Source organism: Oryctolagus cuniculus, chromosome 19, assembly GCF_964237555.1.
Source record: "Oryctolagus cuniculus chromosome 19, mOryCun1.1, whole genome shotgun sequence".
Lineage (NCBI taxonomy): Eukaryota > Metazoa > Chordata > Mammalia > Lagomorpha > Leporidae > Oryctolagus > Oryctolagus cuniculus.
This window is the reverse complement of record NC_091450.1, coordinates 16,510,206-16,527,723: the sequence shown is the minus strand read 5'-3', so window position 1 is coordinate 16,527,723 and position 17,518 is coordinate 16,510,206.

Below are 17,518 nucleotides of genomic sequence, written 5' to 3'. Positions count from 1 at the left end.
AAGTTTAATCCAGAAGATGAGGTTAAAGAATTAGAAATAATCACCTCATTGTGTGCAAGATAGGTATCTGCCTGTTTAGCAAGCAAACACCCACATTCGATCTTTTCAACAACTGCATTGGTAACTATGGCTCACTTCTACCTTCGATTTCAACAAAATATTAGAATTTCATATATGTCACCGCGATCCTTACAAGAATCAGCACTCAGAACAATGCCCAGCTCATCGTAGGGCATCAGCAAACATTTGTTGAACAAATACGTTAATGAATGAGGCCATTTAGATGAAGATGAAAGAAGAGGAGTTAGAAGACATAATTTATTCATTCAACAAATATTTGAGCACCTATTGTTCTAAGCACTGGGGATATCACAGTGACAAAGCAGACAAAAATTTCTGTTCTCCATGAGAGCAGGGCTTGAAATAAATAAACAAATAAGTGTGTAAATATGTAATATGTTAGTTCCAATAAACACTCTGAATAAAGGAGAGAGAAGGGAGAGACGGAGAATGGTGTGTGGCTTGCATGCCAGGCTGCTGACCGTGGAGAACTTCTTTAAGAAGGTGGGAGCTTGGGGCCGACGCTGTGGTGCAGCAGGTTAAAGCCCTGGCTGCTAGAGATGTTTTAATTGATTACATGTTGAAATGCCTGTTTGAGACCAGGCCTAGCTCTCTGCTATGGCCTGGGAAAGCAGTGGAAGATGGCCCAAGTGCTTGGGCCCCTGCACCCACTTGGGAGACTGGGAAGAAGCTCCTGGTTCCTGGCTTCGGATTGGTGCAGCTCCAGCCATTGCAGCCAACTGGGGAGTGAACCATCAGACGGAAGCCTCTCTGTCTCTGCCTCTCCTCTCTCTGTGTAACTCTGACTTTCAAATAAATAGATAATTTTTTCTTAAAAATAAAAAGGTGGGCACTGTCTTTAGCATTGTGAAGAACCCTGTACACTTCTCCACAATGGCTGTACTAATCTGCATTTCCAACATCAGATGTTCAAGGGTTCTCCTTTCTCTACACCCTCGCCAGCAGGTGTTTTTTTTTTTTTTTTTTTTTTTTTTGTCTTTTTGACAGTCACCATTGTAACCAGAGTGAGATAACCTGAAAATTTTAAAAATAAATTTTTAAAATTATTAAGGGATATCTGAGTAAGATAGATTTAGGGGTGTTGGGGAGAAAAGCATCACAGATAGAAGGAACAACAAGCTCAAAGGCCCTGGGGCCCGAATATGCTAGTGTTATTGGAAGAACAACCAAAAGGCCCTTGTGGCTGGAGAGGAGTGAGGAAAAGTGAGAATAACAAAAGATTGAGTCAGGACCGGGACAGACCAGTTTAATTTCTTTCGATTTTTTTTTTTTTTTTTTTTTTTTACAGTGGGAAAGAGACCGTGAGAAGAGTATTTTTCTGCGAGGTTATTTAAAATTATTACTGCATCTTTGTCAAAGATTCCCTCCGAGGTGCACACCCCCTTGTGAATAAAGGCTCAGGTGGGGCGAGAGCCAAGCCTTCTCTGACTTTTGCTAAGGGGTTTCAGAAATTGTGTACTTAGCTGTGTTTAGCATTCCCACACTTCCTCTTTGGCTGGCCGAGGAGGGAGCAGAGTGCTACATTGGGCTCGCTTCCAGACTTGGAGTTCATTTGTTTTCTGTCCTTTCTCATACACATCCTGTTGCCCTCCGACAGTATTCCTGGTAACGGAGCCTTTTTGTTTTGTTATATTTTAATCTGCTTAGCGCGTGTGGTTTGTCTATCTGGCCCCACAACTCAGTGGTTATCATCACAGTCAATGGTCTGTGTCCGGCCAATTTCACAGACAAACACCTCTTTCCTGGTCGTAGTCCCTGATGTAAGGAAGTCTGATTTACAAAGTCCATAAAAATGCATTCAGGGAATCACTGGGCCCTGCTGGCTTAGTATATGAGATTAAAATCTCCAAGTTTAGGACAACATGAAGTCATTTAACACACGTAAGTTGGCAAGTGGGTTATGGAAGTGTCAGCTGGTTCAGGGTCAGGCAGCACTGGCAGGGGATTTATTGGAAGACAAAAAGGCTAATTGATTCATTGCCTTCAGTGCCTTTCCCAGCACGACCTGGGAAACAGATAGCCCAGCACAGTCACGGGCTGCACGATAACATTTCAGACAATGATGCTGGACCGCATATGTGATGGCAGCCCCAAAAGGTGATACAGCCTAGTGACCTTGTAGCCTAGTGACCTTTATACTAGTGACCTTTGTAGCCACCTGAGTTGTGTGAATGCACACTGTGATGTTTGTGCAATGATAAAACCACCCAGGGATGCATTTCTCAGAGTGTGTCTCTGCCTAAATGAATCATGACTGTACATGATCTGCTGCTTGGGAAAGTGGACAGTTTTTCATAGTAGAAGGTCATCCAGATTTAAAAAAAAAAAAGTGTGGTATTTTGAATGACTTTTTTATTAAAAAGTTTCCACATTACTGAATTAAGGAAGGTTCTTTTTACATGTTGTAGTTTACCTGGAAGGTGAGTTCTAAGATGGGGATTTGCTTGCAGGTTATTGTAGAGTGTGCCCCGGATCATAGCAATCAGGGAAGGAGGGAGAAATGGGGCCGTGATGCAGTTGTAGCAAAGGCTGACCTCGAAGAAGCTCTGGAGCTGGGATTAAGGAACGAGACCAGGTCTTTGGAAGCCAACAGTGGCCAGGGATTGGATGCGGGCATCCCCAGGTCATCCCAGGAGTATCTCGGTGCTGGAGCAGGGTTCTGGGGGTGTGGGGGCGGGGGGCAGCATACTACAGTGTCTATGACAGTAGTCATTCTAGAAAAATAGGAGCCAACAGATGAAAACAAAAATTATCCCAGATTCTGCCGAATGAGAAAAGGATTATTAACTTGTTGGTGTGTATCTTCTGAGTGTTATATATCAAGTGTATTCAGGTAAGCATATCTTTGTCTAGATACATATATAGATATGTATGCAAATATAGATATATGCATGCATATAAGATGTATATGGTGTATGTATACACACCCACCCACCTTTACATGTGCAAAAATGAATCGAACTAATTTATGTCTTGCTTTTCTGTTAATGTAGAATAAACATTTTTCTCTCTGCTAATGTAGATTATAATAAATACATCTGACTTTTGACCCTGTAATCTCATAGAAAAAAATTTTCACTAAGGATGTATATAGAAGATGTTTACTGCAACATTATTTATGATAGTTTAAAAAACTGGGACAACTAGGCATCCAACAAGGCTCTGATGAAATCTGATGAAATACATAATGGGATATGTCTACTATGACCATTGCAATTCAGCCTGTTTTTTTTTTAACTTTTATTTAATGAATATAGATTTCCAAAGTACAGCTTATGGACTACATTGGCTTCCCCCCACCCCCAATGACTTCCCTCCCACCCGCAACCCTCCCCTTTCCCGCTCTCTCTCCCCTTCCATTCATATCAAGATTCATTTTCAATTTTCTATATATACAGAAGATCAGTTTAGTATACATCAAGTAAAGATTTCAACAGTTTGCACCCACATAGAAACACAAAGTGAAAAATACTGTTTGAGTACTCGTTATAGCACATTAAGGACAGAGATCCTACATGAGGAGTAAGTGCACAGTGACTCCTGTTGTTGACTTTACAAATTGACACTCCTGTTTATGGCATCAGTAATCTCCCTATGCTCCAGTCATGAGTTTCCAAGGCTATGGAAGCCTTTTGAGTTCACCGGCTCTTATCTTATTTAGACAAGGTCATAGTCAAAGTGGAAGTTCTCTCCTCCCTTCAGAGAAAGGTACCTCCTTCTCTGAAGACCTGTTCTTTCCACTGGGATCTCTGGGATCTCACAGAGATCTTTCATTTAGGTGTGTTTTTTTTTTTCCAGAGTGTCTTGGCTTTCCATGCCTGAAATACTCTCATGGGCTTTTCAGCCGGATCCGAATGCCTTTAGGGCTGATTCTGAGGCTAGAGTGATTCAGCCTGTTTTAATAATGTAAGAAATCATGCCCAATATATGGTTAGGTATTTTTTTGCAAAAACATTCAAATCACAAAGCTTATGTCCATTGGGACAAAAACAAGCAGAACATCCACAAAAATGTTATTCATGATTATAGCTGGATGATGGAATCAGAGGCTTTTTTTTACTTTGTCAGACTATAATTAGAAAAAGCATTTAAAATATTTTTTTGGCCCCCAACTATTTTAACACTATTAAGACAATTAAGACACCAATTAAAGCACATGGAGTTAATAAAATAAAAGGGTATACCATGAAGCCTTGTCTCTCTCATTCCAGATACCACCCTCTTCCCTGGTTCTCTCGCTGAGAGGCAATTGTACATCTGTGCAGAAATGTTCCATGTTACACAAACACACATGCACACATGCCCAACACTCAGCCTCCCTCCATCTTCACATATTTTAGGGAATTTTCGAAATCCTAGCACGCGGTCTGCATTGACTTCATTTTTTTAATGCCTGAGTAATGTCTCCCTATATGGCCATGCCACACTGATGGATAGCTTTTTATTCTTGCAAACACTGTTGTAATGACCAGTCTTCTGCAATCGTCATTTGTAAAAATGTGTAGAGATGTTTGTTGGATAATTTCCTAGAAGTAAAGTTGCTGAGTCAATGGTTAAGTATACTTTAAATTCTTTAAAGCTTTTTTTTTCCAAAGAGACTACTCCTCCCCAGGCATGTGTGTGCCTGTGGCCTCATGCTCTTGGGATACATCACTCTGTCTCATTTTTGCCATTTTGGCGGTGATATGTGCAGCTCACTGATATTTTAGATTGCATGATTTTTTTTTAAAAAAGATTACATTTGAAGGGATGACAATAAGGAAAGAGATTGATAGAGACTGTATATTTTAATTTTTCTCCTTTCTCTCCTCCTCCTTACTTCTTGCCTTCCAGTGTGAGGTGAGCACATCTATAAAGGCAAAAGGGAAAGGCGCAAGAAGTAGAAAACAATGAGGTTTTCTAGCTGGTGAGGCCAAGGAAGTGGGACTCTCACTTCTGAAGCTGGGTCGTTGTAAATCCACTGTGATGTTAGGAATTGTCATTCACTCTCATCCACTTCCCTCTCCTGGGGTTGGACCACAGTGCTTCAGAAAGTTTGTGGAGGATCTAAAATGTAATCAGTCTCCCACATGAGTGCAGGGGCCCAAGGACTTGGGCCATCCTGTACTGTACTACTAGGCCATTAGCAGAGAGCTGGATTGGAAGTGGAGCAGCCAGGTCTCCAACCGGCACCCAAATGGGATGCCAGCGCCACAGGAAAGGGCTTTAACCCACTGCGCCACAGCTCCAGCCCTGAGATGCGATGATTTTGAATAGCCCTTGCCTTGATTGTTGAGGAATAATATTTTTTTTTCTTCATACTAATCAGTGAACTCTCTACTAAGTATAGGGTTAATCTTATGAGTATAAAAATTAACTGAAAATTGATCTCTGTAAAAAATAAGAATGGGAGAGGAAGAGGGAGGAGGAAGAAAGGCGGGAGAGTGGGTGCGAGAGATGTACAGGGCGGGGGGTCATCGTGTTCCCAAGTCTGTGTATATTAAATGCATGAAGTTGTCTTCCCTAAACAAAATGTTTAAAAAATCTTAAAATTTTTTTTAAAGTTCGTGGGAACTGGAATTAAAAGATAAGTTTATTTTGGTGCAAAAATTTTGAAATCCATGCAAATGAGAGGTTTTCAAAAAGTTTGTGAAAAATGCATATCATGGAAAAACCTATACAAGGATTTCCTTTTTTTTTTTTTTTTTGCACAAAATTAGCTTTATTTTTACTCATTTATTTGAAAGATGGAGAGAGAGAGAAAGCTCCTGTCTGCCGGCTCACTCACCAAATGCTACAATGGCTGGGGCTGACGTGGGCTGAAACTGGACGCAGGGAACTCAACCCAGGTCTTTTCTGTGGGCAGCAGGGAGCTGATCACTTGAGCCGTCACCCTGCCTCCCAGGGTCTGCCTTAGCAGGAAGTAGGAGTCAGGAGCCACATACAGTGTGGAACCTACGTGCTCTGATACGGGATGTGGCCAAATGCTTGTCCCTTCAGATAATCGTATCTTTTAATTCCATTTTCCACAAACTTTTTGAACGTCTCTTGTACTTTCCCTTGTCATTGACATTGACCTTGGCTAAGTGACCTGCCAGTGGAATTTCAGCAGACTAGACGTGAGCAGGGGCCTTAGACTTGACTGCTTCATTTGATGCGGCTCCGTTTCACCTGTGTCAGATGATTTATCCTGAGAAGGACTCCCTCCCATGTGGCTGCTGCCTGCTTTGTCCCGGGCCCCAGAACTAACGCACTTGGCCAGACGTGAGCCCGCCCACCTGGAGCCGCACTCAGCTCACCCGCAGCCTGAGCTCTTGCGGCTCTGCAGATTGATGAGTTTGAGAATCAGTACTTGAGCAAATCACTGAATTCCGGGGGCAGTTTATCACACAGCATGATGACTGTGGCAGTCACCGACCTATATATGCACTCTGTGCCTGCCATTCCTCAAGAATGTTCCAGGAAACAAACAAAACATTTTTAAAAACTCTGCTCTCATGGAGCTCACTTTCTCATAGGACAGATAAACACTGAATGAGTAAGTCGGATGGTGGGCACCGCTCAGCGCCTCCGCTGTCTGCATCCGGGGGTCATGACCTGGCCTCCTGAGGCTGGTTTCTCTCTGAGGGCCTCCAGGCCTTGAGGAAACCACGCTGGGCTCTGCCCTTTTGATGCTCCTTGCTGTCCATGTCTTTCTGATGCCACAGGACAAAGGCTGGTGTACATAATTGCTACCATTACCTGAGCTCCAGGTTCCACGTGCCTGGCACTGTGATGAGCATTGCCCACGCACAAACTTGATCTCCATCATACAGATGAGGAAACTGGAACCACAGAGAAGAGGAAGAATCAGAAAACCCATATCTTTTAAATTTTTAATTTATTTATTTGAAAAGTCGAGTGACAGAGAGAGAGAGAGAGAGAGAGAGAGAGATCTGAGGCTGGGCCAGGGCAAAGGCGAAAACCAGGAATTCCATGTGGATCTCTTGCTTGAGTGTCAGAAACCCCATTACTTGGGTCATCATCTGCTGCCTCCCAGGCACTTTAATGGACAGCTGGACCGGAAAAGGAGTAGCCAGGATGGAACCAGGAACTCTGATATGGGATGCAGGCATCCCAAGCAACAACTTAAACTGCTATGGCACAACATCCACCCTAATCCATATCGTAACCACCACACTATAAATATATGGCAACAGATAAGCAGTCTTTCTCTCTTTTTTTATATAGATTTTTAAAATTTATTTGAAAGGAAAAGTTACAGAGAGGCAGAGGCAAAAGCAGAGAGAAAGTCTTCTATCTGTGGTTCACTCCCCAGATGGCTGCAACAGCCAGAGCTGTGCCAATCTGAAGCCAGAAGCCAGGAGCCAGGAGCCTCCTCCAGGTCTCCCACGCGGGTGCAGGGGCCCACACTTGGGCTATCTTCTACCACTTTCCCAAGCCACAGCAGAGAGCTGGATCGGAAATGGAGCAGCCGGGTCTTAAATCGGCACAATTATGGGATGCTGGCACTGCAGGCGGCAGCTTTACCTGCTACACCCCAGCGCCAGCCCTTTTTCTTTCTTTCTTTCTTTCTTTCTTTCTTTCTTTCTTTCTTTCTTTCTTTCTTTCTTTCTTTCTTTCTTTCTTTCTTTCTTTCTTTCTTTCTTTCTTTCTTTCTTTCTTTCTTTCTTTCTTTCTTTCTTTCCCTTCCTTCCTTCCTTCCTTCCTTCCTTCCTTCCTTCCTTCCTTCCTTCCTTCCTTTCTTTCTTTCTTGACAGGCAGAGTGGACAGTGAGAGAGAGAGAGAGAGAGAGAGAGAGACAGAGAGAAAGGTCTTCCTTTTGCCATTGGTTCACCCTCCAATGGCTGCCGCGGCTGGCGTGCTGTGGCCAGCGCACCGCGCTGATCCGATGGCAGGAGCCAGGTGCTTCTCCTGGTCTCCCATGGGGTGCAGGGCCCAAGCACTTGGGCCATCCTCCACTGCACTCCCTGGCCATAGCAGAGAGCTGGCCTGGAAGAGGGGCAACCAGGACAGAATCCGGCACCCCGACCAAGACTAGAACCCGGTGTGCCAGCGCCGCAAGGCGGAGGATTAGCCTAGTGAGCCACGGCGCCGGCCCCTCTCTTTCTTTTTTAACAGTTGGGAATCTTGGAGAAAATATTTCTAGGGTCATTGATTTTTCCACTCAGTAGCTCTTGACTTTTTGTTACTGTTAAACTGATAATCGATTAGAATATTTAATCTTAGTAGAATCTACTTTGTATCAGGACTTTTTAGGCACTGGCAACACAAAGTTCTGGATGCACCTGGTTTTCTGATGAGGCTCACAACACAGTGATAAAGCTATAAAAAAAAAAAACCAATGACAGTAGGCTGCAGGTCAGATGATGTACGAATGTAAAAGAAAGATCGTGACCTCATAGATAACTTTCCTGAGCACTCACAACATCCTAGGCATTGCGTGAGTACTTTCCAGGCGTTGCCTTGCATAAGCCTCATCAGAATCCTGAGATTTTAAAGCTGGGGAGACAAGTTCAGGGTGGGACAGGCCACTCCCCAGGCAGCTGAGCCACACGAAAGGTAGGATGTCAGGACAAATTTACATTTCAGATAAACATGTCCCATATTCATCCCCTAAACTATCATTGCTTGTTTACTTGGATTCCAAACGTCATTGTCCTTTGGATATTTTTATTTGCTAAGTCTGGCTGCCTAAGCCCAAGGTCACCTTGGACCCAGGTCTGGGTGATGCTGGAGATGGATGAGGCTTGTGGTCACCGCCACCTACCATGACGGCCACACAGTACCAACAAGCTATCGAATGCCTGCTGGGGGCCAGAGCATCGGCCCTTACTGGCCTTCTGGATCTATGTGCCAGAAGGGTACGCCCATGGAGGAAGTTAGCTGTGTGTGTGTGTGTGTGTGTGTGTGTGTGTGTGTGTGTAGCCGGGACAGGAGGGCAGGGGCACTCATGCCACCTTTGCCCTCCAGGTGCCAAGAAGACAGAAGCGAAGCAGCCAACCGAGTGGCTGGGATCCGGGCTGCTGCTTCCGGAGGGAAATGAGTGATGTAGTTAAAGCCTCACACGCCCCGCGCTGTGGATCGGGGCCATCCCAGCGGAGCTGCTCTGCTACAGCCTTTTTATAAAGTGGCAACAATTTACACTCCAAATGAAGTCCTAATAAACTGCCGCCGCAGCCCTGCCAGGAGGAGGCCGGGTAAACACTTGCTTTTAATAACGCACACGTGTGCTGGTCTCCGCGGGGCGCGGAGCATCCGGGCCTGGCAGCCTGGCCCCGGGGCCGGCGCGGGGAGCGGCCTCTCGCAGCCCACCTCTGCTCACTCAGATTTCCAGTCCTGGGAGGAGCCTTGGACTTGGGCCAGGACCGTCCCTGGCTGCACGCTGGGATTCTAGTGTTGCCCCAAATGCAGCCTCCTTGCCTCTCGGCTGTTCCAGGGGAATGCTCCCGCACAGTGGCCAGGGACCCTGACCCAGAGCCAGCAGGTTTTGCCTCACGCCCTGATTCTACCCCTTCGCGGTGTCTTTATCTTATCATTTATGAAATGGGGACAGACGGAGCACCTTCCGTTTAAAGTGTTTGCCCAGTGACTGGCATGGAGAAAGTCTTGCAAGCAGTCACTACTGTGGTTTCATTGTTAAAATGCCCTTAAATGCAAAGACTGTGAGGTTCCTAGCACATAATAAATGCTCAGTAAATGGCATAATCTTTATATTATATATTATTATATTTAATATAAGAATTACTGCACATGGCACTTTTACGACGCTGACAGTTATGTTGCTGTCCATTCTACGCGTTGCCCCAACTCCATCTTCTTGCAGCTGCACAGCATGGGTTTAGTCCTGATAAACCTCAACTATTTGTCCCACTCCCAAATACGCCCCCAATCCCGGTTCTTTCGCGTCAAAGTGCACCGATTCCTTCAGCTGTTGATCTCAAAAGTTATTTTCGTATGAAGCGTCATGTTTGAAATGGGGAAACTGAGGCTCATCGTCCAGGAGGAGGAAGTTAGTACATGTTAAAACTCCTAGCATGTTCAGAACACAAAGTAGCCGCCCTCCCCTTCCGTCTCCCACACCGGGGCAGGCTGCCCTTGTTCTGCTTCCTGGGAGCCGGTCGGACAAGTGGTGTGAGCATGCGCTCTGGAGTCTGTTTCTCTCCGTCCAACACCGGCCCGTCAGAGCCGTGGGGGGTTGGGCAAGTTGCTTACATCACTTGTAAAATGGGAATAAAAGCACTGCACACTTGTATTGATTAACTGAGCCGATTCCTGCACAGCACCCAGCAGGTGCCTGGTGTGAGGCAGGCTCTAGTCCTCCTTGGGTAATTGTTAGGCCAAATGAGTCACACTGAATTGAAGGCAGAATTCAAGAAGATGGCACCGTTCCCTGATCCTGTCTCTAGCTCTGCATCTCTCTCTGCTGTCCTTATCCAACTTGGCTCGTTCTAAGTCTCTGGCCTTTTGCACACAAGTCACCAGTGCAAGCATCAACACTTGTCTTCTGCCAGATGTTTCTTCCTTTGCACTCAAGTAGAGCCCTGCATGCTAATCTGTATTTAATTCTGTCTTGCTAGCTTTGTGCCTGGATTCAGTCGTTCAAGAATCTTCGGGATGCTCAGCCTGTCGTCCGCCGCTGTCCATGCTTCTCCCAGTGTCCTGGCTCAGGGTCAAGGTGGATGTTGTAAAACCTAGAGGAAGAGCTAGAACTTGCAGTGGGTATCTGCCTTCGGCCTGCCCAGTTTGGGGTCTCGTTTTTGGTAACTGCACTTCCATGCCACGTGGTTTGGGCGGGGATGTCAATCAAGGCGCTAGTGGCAGATGCAGATGTGGAACTGGGCCAATAAGATTCCTGTCTCAGTCTGCTTTTCATTACTCTTAAAAAATACCTGGGGCTATGGTCTGACCCAAGGTTGAGGGTCTCTCACTGGCCGAGCAACAGGGTGGTCCTGGGCATCACGTGGCAAGAAATAGGGAGCACGCATGGCTGTCTCGCCTGTTCTTGTACAGCCACTGGGGGCTGCACCCTGATGATCTTACCTCATCCCAGCATTGTCCAAAGGCTCCTTCTCTGAGCACCATGGACAGAATAAGTTTCCACGCTCATGATCCCCCATACTGGGAACTCAACCCCAACACATGAAGCCTTGGAAGACACACTCAAACCATAGCCAAACCCTAGGAGATTCTGTCTCTGGGATTGAACCGTTGAGAAGAATGGCAGGGTGACCTCCCTTCCCTGCAGAGGAAAATGACTAAATTATCAGAGCTGGTTTGCCCTGAGAACACCTGCTTATCCAGGGGTTCCCACCCTGTTACTCACTGTTGCCGTTTTGCCATCCAGCTGGGGGCCCGGTTCTTCAGCTTTGCCTTTGATGTCATGTCAGCTATTTCTCACCACAAGAATGTGGTGTAACAAACCATCACACAGTGTAGGGACTTAAGACCCTAAGCTTTTGTTTAGCACATGTATCTCTGGATCACCAAGTGGGTTTTCTGGTCTCAGAGTCACTGATGAATCTACAGTTGGCTAACGGTCACCTAAGTAACTCACTTACTGGGGTCAGCTGGTCTGAGGTCACCTTGGCTAGGACAGCTGTGTTCAGTACGTCCCATCCTCCCACAGGTGCGCAGGGCATATTCTTCAGAAAGTGCTTTTCCAAGCTCCTGCTGACGTCACAACAGCTGACATCCCATTTGAGTCCCGGCTCTGCTGCCGACTTCCACTTCCTGCTAATGTGCACCCTGGGAGGCAGCAGATGATGGCTCAAGTCACTTGAACTCTGAGCTCCTGGTTTGAGTCTAGCCCAGTTCTGTTATTGTGGGCATTCGGGAAGTAAATCATCAGATGGAAGATCTCTGTCTCTCTTTTATCAAATAAAAAAATGGAAAAAGGGCTGGCGCCGTGGCTCACTTGGTTAATCCTCCACCTTGGGGCACCAGCATCTCATATGGGCACCAGGTTCTAGTCCCGGTTGCTCCTCTTCCAGTCCAGCTCTCTGCTGTGGCCTGGGAGTGCAGTGTAGGATGGCCCAAGTGCTTGGGCACCTGCACCCACATGGGAGACCAGGAGGAAGCACCTGGCTCCTGGCCTCGGATCAGCGTAGCTCCGGCCGTAGCGGCCATTTGAGGGGGTGAACCAATAGAAGGAAGACCTTTCTCTCTGTCTCTGTCTCTCTCTCTCTCACTGTCTAATTCTATCTGAAAAAAAAAATAAAATGGAAAAATATTCTCCCATTCCAACAACTGATGTGGTTCCTGTCTCTGGACTGAAAAGCCACCTTCTCTTCCAGAACCTCATTGAAGATGCCACCACAGGGTCTATGTCACTGCCCTGAACGGTTTCTTTCCTCATATTCTCATTAATATGGGTTTTTAAAAAAATATTTATTTACATATTTGAAAGTCAGAGTTACACAGAGAGAGAAGGAGAGGCAGAGAGAGAGAGAGAGATCTTCCATCCACTGGTTCATTCCCCAGATGGCCAAAAAGGCCAGAGCTGTGCTGATCTGAAGCCAGGAGCCAGGAGCTTCTTCCAGGTCTCCCATGTGGGTGCAGGGGCCCAAGGACTTGGGCCATCTTCTACTGCTTTCCCAGGCCATAGCAGGGAGCTGGATCAGAGGAGGAGCAGCCGGGACTAGAACTGGCATCCATATGGGATGCTGGCACTTCAGGCCAGGGCTTTAACCCACTGCACCACAGCCCGTCCCCTAGAATCTGTATTTTTAATAAGTGCTCTAGGGACTCCGGTGCATGGTCTGGTTTCTGCAGTCAGAGACCAGGTTTTCCCATTTTTGGTCCAAGGACCCTGGCCCTGTGCGGGCCTCAGTGGGAACACTTGTTGAATGGGTGCGTGGATGTTGTATTTGCACTATGCTGCAGCTCTCCCCTTCCCAAGAAGTGGAGGGCAAAGGGGAGCTGCCAGTGATTTTCTTCTCATTAAGTGAAAGTGTGCACTGGTGGTGGGATGAGAAGGGGCATTCATTCCTCTTGCTGCTGAGATATTGCACCAGGTGATCCCAGTTTGGGTTTATTACGAATACAGCTACGCAACATTTTGAGAAAGTGCCCTGTGACATAAGAGATCACTTCAGGAAGTACTGAGTAATTAAATGGTTGGCTAAGCTAAACTGCTGCTTAGTTCATTGATGTGAACAATTTGGGGAGTTTGAAATAATGCTAATGGGAAAAAGGTTTCTTTCTTTTTGTTCCAGCATTTTACTTGCATTGCAGTAGTGAAGTCAGGTGAAAGTATATTGTTAATCCCTTCATCAGCAAAACCAGATTTGGAAACAGCCGTTGGGCAGCTCCCTGTGGCATGGGGGATGGGAAAGGGAAGGTGTTTTTTGATTAGCTTAAGGGAGAAGAACCATGATGGGCCACGTATAAACCAGTATACAATCCTTGTGTTTAAGTTAGATGGTGCTTATCCAACTTTTGTTTTAGCTTTGTTAAAGGGATTAAAAGTCTATTTTCACCTGGTTTCACTACTGTAGGCAAAGAAAAACTCTGGAAAAAAAATCCCCTCTTTCCTACCAGCATTATTTAAAACTCTCCAAATGGGTAGGAAAATTGGCGGCTAGCAGATGGATCAACGCTACTGTCCCTGAAAGGAGTGACTTTGAAGATATGACTCTCTCCCTGCAGATGTTTCTAGGTAAGGTTTGGTCCAGTCCTGGAGTGTAGTGCCCCAGAAATAATTGTGTTAGTTATAGCTATATAGACAATGTAAGGTCAGAAATTCTTTGTTAATGTTAGTTAGACATTTGGCAACCTTGATAAGATGAGGGATGCATGTTAAAACATCTCAATACTATATGGACCCAACTAGGAAGAGTCAGTTTCCCATTATAGTGTGTAAGTCAAGGCATTCAGAAATGGACGCCCTGACAGTAACTGGAGTCCCTTTGGATAGCCCATTCTTGATTTTCCCCCCCTTTACTGTCAAAGAAAAATCTTGACAGGAAATTCGTTTTCTGAACTCTAGCCCTTTGCAGATAAACTTGACAGATCAAAGTTTGTTTGTAAAACCGTGTCCACTTTATAAATTAAGAGAGAGGCTTCTTGGCCACTGGGAAGAAATATCCAAGGAGCTACAGTGTGGGGGAGGAGGTTTAGGATTATGGAGCTGCCTAAGGGACACTGTGGGAGTAGGGAAGGCTCATTCTTCTGAATTAAGCTAATTCTGCATGGCCAACCAAGTCTTTGCAAATGTGAGATAATCTGCAGGCTTTCTGGACCTGGCTGACTGCATGGAAGAAAACTCAACGCAAAGCCAAGGAAGAGGAATGTATAGCGTGCCTGAGGCAGAAGAAATAAATGGCAGGAAACAGCCTCAGGACCAAGCCTTGGCAGGAGGGGAATTTGAAAGACATCAGAACTGTGAAGCAAAGGAAGAAGGGAATATGATCACTTGGAGGGAAGATAGCTGGGCAGACTCCACAGAGGGATGGAGGATGGCTTTATGTATAGCACCTCATTAAGTTGGGACCTGGGCGCAAAGACCAGCTCCTCTTAGATATCATTTAGCCTGTGATGTCAGGACTCAGATCTGCCTGAGTCCATAAGGCCTTCCCCCTTGGGAGCAACACAAAGGAATGAGGGCAAGGCCAGCTGTACCCGAGGCAAACTCCAGGGCCTAATAACCACTCTTGCCCCCAGGAGATGAAGCTGCTGCTCTGGACTGATCTTACTTGTGCAGTTTGCCCAACTTGATGAGAATAGGCCCCATTTCAGTCTTTCTGGGGGAGGCGTGTTGAGGCAGTGGGGAGAGCATTTCAGGTGCAGGAACTATTGCACTGGGCATTGCTGGGTATTAGAATAACTCAAGTGATGACATATGAATTAGCTTCTCATCACCATCATGAAGTTCCTGAGGCAGGCTAACTGTATAAACAAAAGAGATGTATTGTGGCTCATGGTTCTGAAGATTTGGTTCAGCCTCTGGTGATGGTGTCCCTGCTGGCAGAGTCGCACACCGTGTCCCTGTGAAGTCATCAGAATTCTTAATCTCTTCCCACTTCTACACACCATGATTGGATTTCCTTTAACTCTCCTACTACCATTAACCTACAACCTTGGTGTGTAAATTCCAGCACGAATTTGGAGCCCAATCGTATTCAAGCCACAGCCATGTATGATGCAAACAAAACAAAACAAAAGCCTATGAGCCATGGTGATGCAGCACCCGTGGCTCCCGTGGCCGTACTTCTGTAAATAGACTTCCCCCACTGGCCTTGGAGCAACTGAGCACAAATTCCTCTCATCAGAATCCTCTAATGTCCTGACTCTGCACGGATCAGCAATGCCTTGTTCATTTCCACCAGCTCACAGAGCGTGGGTACCAAGCAGTTGGAGTAGTTGCTGCGGCACTTTATAAGGTACATAGATCAGAAAGAGAACCAAATTGCCTGGGATAGTGAGCGATAAGGAAATAATAAGGTTATGCTCATTGCTGGGCAGTGTTGCTAGCGGATGCTGGTAAGGAAAGCACTCAATCTCTCCTTAACCACTACTCTCACCGCTCTGCCCCCATCTCTCTGTGTCCATTTGCATCCACAGATGCATGTTTGGAAGCTGGAGGAGGGGAAAGGAGCTTGGTAGGGGAAAGAGGCTGGAGAAAGGAAGAGGATGAAGGGAATAGAGGGCCCCTCCTTTTTGTTTTTTAAAGATTTATTTATTTATTTGAAAGGCCGAATTACAGAGAGGCAGAGGCAGAGAGAGAGAGGTCTTCCATCTGCTGGTTCACACCTCAAATGGCTGCAAAGGCTGGAGCTAGGCCGATCTGAAGTCAGGAGCCAGGAGCTTCCTCTGGGTCTCCCATGTGGGTGCAGGAGCCCAAGGACTTGGGCCATCTTCTACTGCTTTCCCAGGCCATAGCAGAGAGCTGGATCAGAAGTGGAGCAGCTGGGACTTGAACCAGCACCCATATGGGATGGATGCTGGCACTGTAGGCAGCGGCTTTACCCACTATGTCACAGCGCTGGCCCCAGAGGCTCCCTTTTCTAAAGATAGGGGTTGCATTTGGGAGGTGATAGAGTTGTGGAAATGAAATAGAAGCAGGGCGAGGCCTGAGGGTTTGCATTTCCAATGAGGGCCCACATAACACTAAGGTTGCTGGCTCTTGGATAACATTTTGCATAGCAAGGACCTAAAGTATACTCATTTTACTTTATTTTTTATTTTACTTTATTTTTTAAGATTCTAAGGCCGGGCTGGCGCCGTGGCTCACTAGGCTAATCCTCCTCCTTGTGGTGCCGGTACACCAGGTTCTAGTCCCGGTCGGGGCACTGGATTCTGTCCCAGTTGCCCCTCTTCCAGGCCAGCTCTCTGCTATGGCCCGGGAGTGCAGTGGAGGATGGCCCAAGTGCTTGGGCCCTGCACCCGCATGGGAGACCAGAAGAAGCACCTGGCTCCTGGCTTCGGATCAGCGCGATGCGCCGGCCACAGCGCACCGGCTGCAGCAGCCATTGGAGGGTGAACCAACGGCAAAAGGAAGACCTTTCTCTCTGTCTCTCTCTCTCACTGTCCACTCTGCCTGTCAAAAATAAAAAAATTAAAAAAATAAAAATAAAAAAAGATTCTTAGGCCAGCGCCACAGCTCACTAGGCTAATCCTCCACCTGCGGTGCCGGCACACCGGGTTCTAGTCTCGGTTGGGGTGCCGGATTCTGTCCCGGTTGCTCCTCTTCCAGTCCAGCTCTCTGCTGTGGCCAGGGAGTGCAGTGGAGGATGGCCCAGGTCCTTGGGCCCTGCACCCGCATGGGAGACCAGGAGGAAGCACCTGGCTCCTGGCTTCGGATCGGCGCAGCGCGCCAGCCGTAGCGGCCATTTCGGGGTGAACCAACAGAAAAGGAAGACCTTTCTCTCTGTCTCTCTCTCTCACTACTGTCTAACTCTGCCTATCAAAAAAAAAAAAAGATTCTAATTTTTCAAAAGGCAGAATGACAGAGAGAGGGAGAGAGATACATAGAGATCCTTCATCCACTTGTTCACTACCCAAATGGTTGCAATGGCTGGGGTTGGTTCAGGCTAAAGCCAGGAGCCTGGAACTCTTCTATGTGGGTGGCAGGAATCCAAATACTTGGGTCATGTTCCACTGCTTTCCCAGGCACATTAGCAGAAACCTGGATTGGAAGTGGAGCATCTGGATCTAAAACCAGCGATCTGATATGGAATGCCAGCATTGCAAGCAGTGGATTAACCTGCTATGTCCAATATTGGCCCCTCTTTTACTTCTTCTTTTTTTTTTTTTTAATAATGCGTTTAGTTATTTGGGAGGTGGAGAGAGAGAGAGAGAGTATTCTCACCTGCTACTTCACTCCCAAAATACCTGCAACAGCTGGTACTGGGGTAGGGCAAAGCCAGGAACCAGGAATGCAATCCAGGATCCCACGTGGTATTGGAGACCTAAGTATTTGAGCCATCACCTGTTGCCTTTCTCAACACACGTTAGC